The sequence below is a fragment of the Pelodiscus sinensis genome, chromosome 20 (assembly GCF_052426305.1).
Source record: "Pelodiscus sinensis isolate ZL-2025 chromosome 20, ASM5242630v1, whole genome shotgun sequence".
Taxonomy (NCBI): Eukaryota; Metazoa; Chordata; order Testudines; family Trionychidae; genus Pelodiscus; species Pelodiscus sinensis.
In genome coordinates, this window is record NC_143071.1 from 18,922,752 (window position 1) to 18,931,477 (window position 8,726).

General features: G+C 44.5%; 1 pseudogene; it reads left to right on the forward strand.

The window, feature by feature from the left end:
* The first annotated feature begins 2,640 nt into the window (after nucleotides 1–2,640).
* Nucleotides 2,641–8,412, forward strand: LOC149521951 (uncharacterized; annotated as a pseudogene).
* The last annotated feature ends 314 nt before the right edge of the window (nucleotides 8,413–8,726 follow it).

Below are 8,726 nucleotides of genomic sequence, written 5' to 3' on the forward strand. Positions count from 1 at the left end.
CAACCCCTGGGATAAGGGTAGTCATGACATTAACATGATTTTATCGATAGGGAAATGGAGGCTCCGGGTGGTGAAAAGACTTGCTTAAGACCATAGAGTTAAGGCAGCTGCAGGACCAAGATTGCCTGATTCTCAGTCAGATGCTACAAGCAAAGACCACCCTACCCTCTTAAACCACATTTTCAGACAAAGTGCCACTCAAACCACCACCAGTGATCCAGACTTTTGGGGTTCCGCTAAATGGGACTTATACTTAAATACTCATCTTTTTTATTAATAATGATGACTGATCACCCAAATCACCCATTTGTTAAGTTGTGGTTTGGTAGTTAAGGTGTTAGACTGAAACTCAGGAGATCTTGATTCCTACCTTTGCTATATGCCTTCTGGCTAACCTTTGGCAAGTTACTTTACCTCTCTGTGCCCTTTCCCCCCACATCTTTAAAGGAGGATAAAGGATATCAATGGCCTTTGTAAAGTACTTTGAGATCTACTGATGAAAAACACAATATAAGAACTAGGTATTATTATTGTTGTCATATTGGGATAGGGTGGGTGTTGATTTAAAGAATAAAAGTAGGAGAAAGTCTCCCGTGTGTTTAGCAATACATTAAAATTTGCAAGTGCCAAAGTATCTTAGTATCAGCCCGTCACTGTTCACAGTTCAGATGAAGGGCAGTGTGCTACTCCTTGTTATGTAGTGAGCCTGCAGGGAAATAAAGTAATTCCTAGAGTAGAAGAGGGCACATGGAGACATGACTCCCCCAAGCCCAAGATGTACCAGAAGGAAAACAGCAGAAGATTCATGCTACATTCAGAGATCTCACAAGAGCAGCTAATGACATTTTGGCACAGGCGAATCAGAACATGCTCCCTGCTGCTGATTCAACACCAAAATCAAATGCCAAGTTTATCTAAACCTAACCTGGACCTGAACAGCTCTCACTCAATCTGTCACTGTTCAGAGCATACAGGCAGCATTACTAAGAGCAAACTGCAGCCAAACCCACTAGTACTGGGAATACTGGAGAGCTACTTTAAATTCCTACTATGAGAGGCATCAGTTTGGAAGATCTGAGGCTATTCATTTATGATTCTCCAGGACGGACACAGACATGCATAGAATTTGAGATTAAGAAGCATCTGTCTGTGTTCTCTCTTGCTCTTCCCCCTCTCCCTAGAATACACACACTCTCTTTCTTTGGGTACGTCTAGACTACATGCCTCTGGCGACAGAGGCATGTAGATTAGGCTACCCGACACAGTAAAATGAAGCGGCGATTTAAATAATCGCCGCTTCATTTACATTTACATTTACATGGCTGCCGCGCTGAGCCGACAAACAGCTGATCAGCTGTTTGTCGGCTCAGCGCGATAGTCTGGACGCTCCCCTGCCGATATCAAAGGTATTTGTCAACCATCCAGGTATGCCTCCCCCAAAACTGATGCTTAAATGAGACAAGTTGCTGAGCTTTGAAAACATTTCTACAGCACAATAAAATGCAGTAAATATGTGCCAACAAGGTGGCATGAATGTATTCCTTCTCTTTCAGCACTGAGATGACATTTTCCCCATGAGCCCCTAGGTAGAGTTTGCCCCCTTGGATTCTCCCATTAGACAGCTGACTGTCTCCTCCTGTGCAGAGTGAGTGACAAGAAACCTGTTTTCTACTGACCCAGGAGGATCTTGATGATTGAATGAATATTCGCTGGACAGATGTCCAATTTGAATTGAAAACCAAAAGTATAAGGTACAAGCACTCAAACTCTTCAAATCAAAAGAGCTCCCATGATCAGAGGTGATGTTAGCATTTGGCAGATAAAATTCAGACAGAGGGGGTAAGCTGTGATGACTTGCCAGGTGGCGATGCACATGCTGCTTTGATGAACAAAGAAGCAAGGAGAGCATCATTAACACTTCTAAACGACACTTGGTTTTGGGGATGTGTCCCCGTGACAGAGATGGACACTGGAGGTTCAGTGAGCCAGATGACCCCAGGGAGTTGGGGTGGAGAAGGTGAAGGGAAGTAGCCATTAACTTATTGTAAAAGAGAAGTTTTGGGAAACTGGCTCAAGAAACTAGTTCATATTTCCTTTTCCTAAGGAAAAAAATCAAAGCCGACTTAGTATTGCAAGTAGGCTTTGAAAATGCAATTATTCAATTAATTAAAACCAGAAGTAATTAAAGAAAATCCATTGCAGTGTGATTTGCCTGGTTGCCAACTACTTTGCTACTTTTAATCAGTACAGCCCTCCGGGTTCTTGCTCCTTCTGACTCCCTTTAACCTGAGTAACAGGGTCAGAATAATCTGTCCCGATGAGACTCTTGTTTGTGGGTTCCTCCACCCTCTTTTGTTCTAGCCACCGTGTTGAAGGCTGATGAGACCATACTTGTTGCCACTTAAGGAACTCATTTCTTCAGGTTCAGGACACTTGAGGCACAAGGAAGGTTGCCTAAAGCTACCCTAAAGATACCAGCGGGTTCCTAGATAAATCTACCTCATCCTAGACATGATGCTTTTTATTTGGGCATCTTTATATGTATAAACTAAGCACACTTGGGATACATCTACCCAGACGCTTCACAAACCCAGTGACAGGGAACTGAAATGGGACAGGTCCCCTGAGATAGCCATAGGGATGCATAGTTCTGATTCATTATCCGTCACTGGTAAGAGCGTAAGAAAGATCTGGTTTTGAATGTTGTGGTTGTTCCTACAGTACCTCTATAAATGGAGAAGTCAAAACTTCCTCCCACTCTCAACAACCTGAACTCCAGGAAAGTTCAGACCCAAGTACCCCCTTCCCCATTTGTCTACTATATTTTATCTACAGGGGGTAAGGCACCATTATTCCCACTTTACAGACAGAAAAATGAAGTCCTTGTCTACACTGGCAAAATCACGACCCATAATTCACCCCTGGCGCAGTTCTTCAGGTGGGAAGAGTATGAGTACAAACAAAGCACGGGCCTTATGACCACAGCATCACCTGCAGTGGTCCCCAAATTCAGGGGCATGGTAGAATGTCAAGGGAGAATAGGAAAGTCCAGACCAGTCCCCAAATGGGGAGCAGGAAGGGAATGCCGCACAACCCTGCTCTGCCCCCAATTCTTCTCTGCTCCCAGCCACTTGCCCCAGCTCTTGGCCGGGGAGAGGGGGTGGGATGGGGAGAGAGTGGCACATGAATACATTCTTGGTTACGGAGGTTTGAGAAGGAAAGTTTAGGTACCACTGCTGTACAGGCAGAGTGTAAGAGATGCCCAAGGCCCATCAATATCAGTTTCCAGAGCTGGTTTTTACAGGGCCCGTTTTTGCCAGCATAGATGCAGCCAGAGATCTCAAATGATTTGACTAAGGTCATCCAGAAAGTCAGTGACTGAGCCAGTGAATAGGACCTACATGTGACTCAGTTCAGTGCCCTACACCCTGGATTACAAAATCCCTTCCTTCTCCTCCTTTCATCTTTACCAAACCCTTCATTCATTTGCCTAGCTCGGTTATGATATGCTAACACGTGGGATCCGTTCCGAAAGCCCGGGGCTGCCTCCTTCATATTGCCTCTCTCCAAGTCCTGCTGCGTTTTGAAGTCCAGCTCAAAGAGATCACTCCTCCCTAACTGATGGACAAGTTCCAGACAATGAACGCAGGAATCCTGTCATCTACCAAAATAAAATACCATTGAAGTGGAAAGGCGGCACTCAAAGCTGGAGAGAAGGGAAGATCGGGGGAAGATCAAAGATGCTAACATCTTCTGTTCTGTAATGAAATGTTCTTACTAAATCCTTCTGAATTCTTTGTTTTCATGTTTCAGGCTTAAATTCCTTTTCTGTTAGAGAAAAACATTTGCAATTGGTCTGAGCCAGTCCTGCACTCAGCCCTTTGTCTCTTGGATGGAATTTGAAAGATTGCGGAAAGAATGAGGCAATTATTTTTCGTGCCCATTAAAAAGAACGGTCCTATTTAATTGTGCCTCCTTGAACGTAAAGAGCAGGCACAGAAGGCTGGAGTGCTAATCAGCTCAAGAGACTATGCCATCCCTGATATGAAAGCAGAAGCTGGGTGGAGGTTAAGTAACATGCAGTGAGTTCTGCAAATTTCTACCCCAGCACACTGCCTTCAAACACTGCAGAACAGGCTGCTGTGGCAGTCTTTGGGCCAGAGTGAATAAAGGGTTAACTTCAGCTCTCCTTCCCCTTGAACAGGTGCTCAGAGAGAGTAGCTTCTTTGGGAAGGTTGGATTCAGCCCCCAGGGAGTACAGGACTGAATCCAAGCTGGGGGTGTCTGCAGTTTACTTGCTGATTGTTAACTGAATCTGCTTTCTTGTGCACACGTCACTAGCAGGATCTCTGTCTTGATGGTAAGAGTTTATTTCTCAAGCAGTGGTGAAAGTAATTTAAAATTTCTTACAGGTACTGCAACCCAGGTCCCTACCAACTCTTTAAATAGCTCCCTGCTGGCTTTTGTCGCAGCTCAGCCTGCTCTTACCCAAGCTGCGCACCAGGGTGCACCTGCTTTCTTTTAACTCTGTTCTTGAGTTATTCAACTGGCTTCATCTTTTGTCCAAGACTGGTTTAGGTTACTCATGAGACAAGTCTGGGGGTCTCAAGCTGTAGCCCAAATGAATTTGATTAACAGATTCAGGTTTTTCTGAAGATAGGGCCAGGATTGGAATAGCCAAGGGTGCTACTTGCTCAGATTTCAGCAGAACTGGTAGCTGTGCAGTGGTCCCAGACTAGAACAAGAGGGTGTTGCAGGTTATGACTGAATTGCATTGGCAGTAATGAGAAATGCAGATGAATGGGCCATTAGCTCATAAGAACCTAACATAAGAACCAAGTATTATAATATAATATAATATAATATAATATAATATAATATAATATAATATAATATAATATAATATAATATAATATAATATAATATAATATAATATAATATAATATACCTATCTCATAGAACTGGAAGTGACTTTGAAAAATGATCAAATCCCTCATGGCCAGAACAAGCACCATCCCTGAAAGATTTCTAACCATCCCAGATCCCCAAACGGCCCCCTCAAGGATTGCGCTCATAACTCTGGGATAGTTCAAGCCACTGAACTATCCCTCCTAGCTTCATTCTAGCCCAGTATTCTGTCTTTTGAGAGTGACCAATGCCAGATGTCCCAGAAGGAGTGAACAGAACAGGGAATCATCAAGTGATCACTCCCCTGTCACCCATTCCCAGCCTCTGACAGAGCTAGGGACACCATTCCTACCCATCCTGGCTAGTAAGTATTGATGGACCTACCCTCCATAAGCATGTCTACCCAGCAGGGCAAAAGTCAAATTAAGCTATACAACTTCAGCTATGTCAATTGCAAAGCTGACGTCGAAATAGCTTTATTCAGCTTTTGGCGCTGTCTACACAGCAGGAAATCGAAGGAAGAACACTCTTCCTTTGACTTTCCTTACTCCTCGTGAAATGAGGGTTACAGGAGTTGGAGTAAGAAGTCCTTCGGCTTGACATTATTTCGAAATAACGTCTTGCTGTGTAGACACGCTCTTTATTATTTCAGAATAACGCTGCTGTGTAGACGTACCTATGAATTTATCTAGTTCTTTTTTTAACTGGGTTAAGCTCCTGTCCAGCTTATCTATATTGTCACTTTATTGCACTGTAACTTTCTCGCTCAGGGATGTAAACCCTTCAAACGCATCCAGTTATTGCGCTGTAATATGCCAGTGTAAACATGCTCCCAATGCTCTTAGCTATGCCCCTGGTGGAGGTGGTTTACTTCCAGCACCGGAAGAGCTCTCTCCCATTGGTGGTGCCGTGACCAGGCTGCCGTGGTTGCACTTTAAACATACAAGTGTAGACAGAGCCTTAGTGTTCTTGTGACCACCAGTTCCTCACTGCAAGGACCTGTTTCATTGACTTTAATGGGATCTGATTCAAATTCTAGACGCGTGAGATCATGTGATGCATTTGCAATCACACAGCCACCTCAGGATAGATTCCGATAGAGAAGCAAGCAGCTGTAGGGCTGTCATGGGTCAAGTGCATGGTCTCCTGACAAGTTTAGCAGAAGAGGAGTAAGGGAGCTAGCCAGTGCAAGAGGAACAGTCATTAGGCTTCAGTGGAGTACAGAGCCAGTTTACTTGATCCTGTTTGCAAACATGCCTTGGGGCAAATAATACCATACTTGAAAAGAGACTAAATCTGATGAAGGTCTCAACTCTTACAGTCGGACTGAGCTGAGGTACTGACTGAAGTTTGTTTCCTGTTGTGTGCCTGTGCTGTAAAGTACCTCAGTGTTTGCTCAGATGCCAGTGTCATATAATGAGATTTTGAGGTCAAATGGTGATATTGTTCCGCACAACTTTCCCTCCCTCCATTGATTTATTAATGACGTTTTGTTAGTTCCCTGCTGCTCCTCAGAGGCAGGATGTTTGCTGGAGGCAGTTTAACAGAGTCCTGCTGCAACATACCTGGGACATAATATAAGGAGAGACATTGGATCCTTGAGGGTGTGAGCTCTTCGAGACAGGTCCTGTCTGCATCGTTCATGTTACACACTATCCAAAGCGTCAGCAATGCTTAAAATATTGACTCCCTCTATTATTTATTTAAATTTCCAAATTGAAAAAGGAAGGCCAACCTTTTCCCAGACCATTGTCCTAGCTGATGTCCCTCAAGCCCTTTCTGGCTTTTCTATTGTAGTCTTTGAAGTGTCATCAGTGGGAGTGACCAAACCAGCAAATATGAAATACAGATACACTATCAACATTCCTAACTTCAAATGGCAAAATGATATATGCATATGAATGAGATAAACAATAAATCATAACTTTGCCAATGATATCTTACATGAATCATCTTGCATAAAGCATATCTCAGTTATGTCATTCATGTCAGAGTCATATTTCCATAAAGCATGGGGAATGGCACGTTACAAGCAGTAAGCAGACACGAGAGTCCACATACAAAGTTGTGCATGTTAAAGCCGATTTTAATTACAATGGTGCAAGTTTGTCTTTCGCCCAGCCTATAGTGGGAAATGATTTTTAGGTTGGCACAATGCCTACCCAAGTTGACTGAGCATTCCGTTGACTGTGGAACAAAATACCACATGCTTTTATCTGGCCAATCATAACTGAACAACACAGCCCAGACTTTGAATAACAACTATTGATACCTTATCTAAGGCCTGGTCTGTACTACGAGGTTAGGTCGAAGTTTAGCTATGTTAGGTCTATTTTATAACCAATGAGTCTCCCCCACCAAGCCTGTTCTGCCGACTTTCAGGGCATTTAAAGTTGATTTCTGTACTCCTCCTTGATAAGGAGAATAGCACTAGATTCGACCTTACGTGGTCAACTTTGGGTCAGTGCAGATGAAGCACAGCTAAAGTCAATGTGCTAGGACTTTGCAAGGTGTCCCCTAGTACCGAATGCTCTGGCCAGCACTTTCAACTCTGCTGCTCTCCCTGGTACAGAGGGGGAAAAAACAGGAAATTTTGAATTTCATTTCCTGTTTGGCCAGCATGGCGAGCCCAGCAGCACGCCTGACCACAAATACCAAGGGTTGCAAATGAGTTCCAGCATGGAGCGTGAAGGAGATCCTGGATCTGATTGCTATGTGGGAAGAGGAATCTGTGCAGGCAGAACTCTGAAGCAGCAGAAGAAACACTGATATCTATGCCAAAAATCACACAGGGTGTGGTGGAAAAAGGATACAGCGGGGACACCCAGCAGTGCCATATGAAAATAAAGGAGCTCTGGCAAGTGTACCAGAAAACAAAGGAGGCAAATGGTCTGTCCAGGTCAGAGCCTTGAACGTGCTGCTTCTATGAACAGCTGCATGGGATTTTAGGGAGGAACCCAATCACTGTTCCAAAACTGTCCATGGATATCTCTCAAGTGGCTCTTCTAGCAGCCACGAGCAACAACGAGGAGCAAATTGTGGATGAGGAGGAAGAGGAGGAGAATACTCAGCAGATAAGCAGGGCATCTGATCTCACTGATAGCCAGGACCTTTTTCTAACTTTGGAGCCAATCCCCTCCCCTGACTTATAGCTGCCAGACCCTGATGTCGAGGAGGGCACTTTTGGTGAGTTCACATTGTAATCATGCTACAGTGGACAAATGTAACTGGATTTTATCTGTTTGATCTGCCCAGAGGGGTACAGTAGTGGCCAGTCTGCCTACACAGCGGGGGCTTCCCGGAAAAGTTTGTTAACATGTCTGGAGATGGAGCAGGAATCCTCCCCGTACAAAGCTCTCAGGTAGGAATTCTTTAGTCCTTCTCAGAAGGTTTCTGGCAAGCCTGCCTTATTCCACCCTCCATGGTAGGACCCCTTCCCACATTAAGCCAGAAGGAAGGGATCTGGCATCATTGCAGCACAAAGTAGTGCAGCATAAGGTCCATGTTCCTGGGCACATTGAGTCAGCATCTGCTCCCTATCATGCTCTCTGATTCGGAGAAGACTGATATTGCACATGGCAACCTGGATGAAATAGGGGACACTATGTAACTGATAGCACTGAAGCAACCCGCCTCCATTTGCTCATCCCCAACAAATCATGACCCCAGGTTTGCTGCCCTGTTTGCAAAGAGCTTAAAGGGATTATCTTGAAGAACAGGCTTCTCCCTCCCTTCTACCCCCCTGACTTGCAGGTCACTGTGGGAAGCAAGAACTGCTGCAGGCATTCGGGGTGAAGGGGGGGGGGGTTGGCAAACAT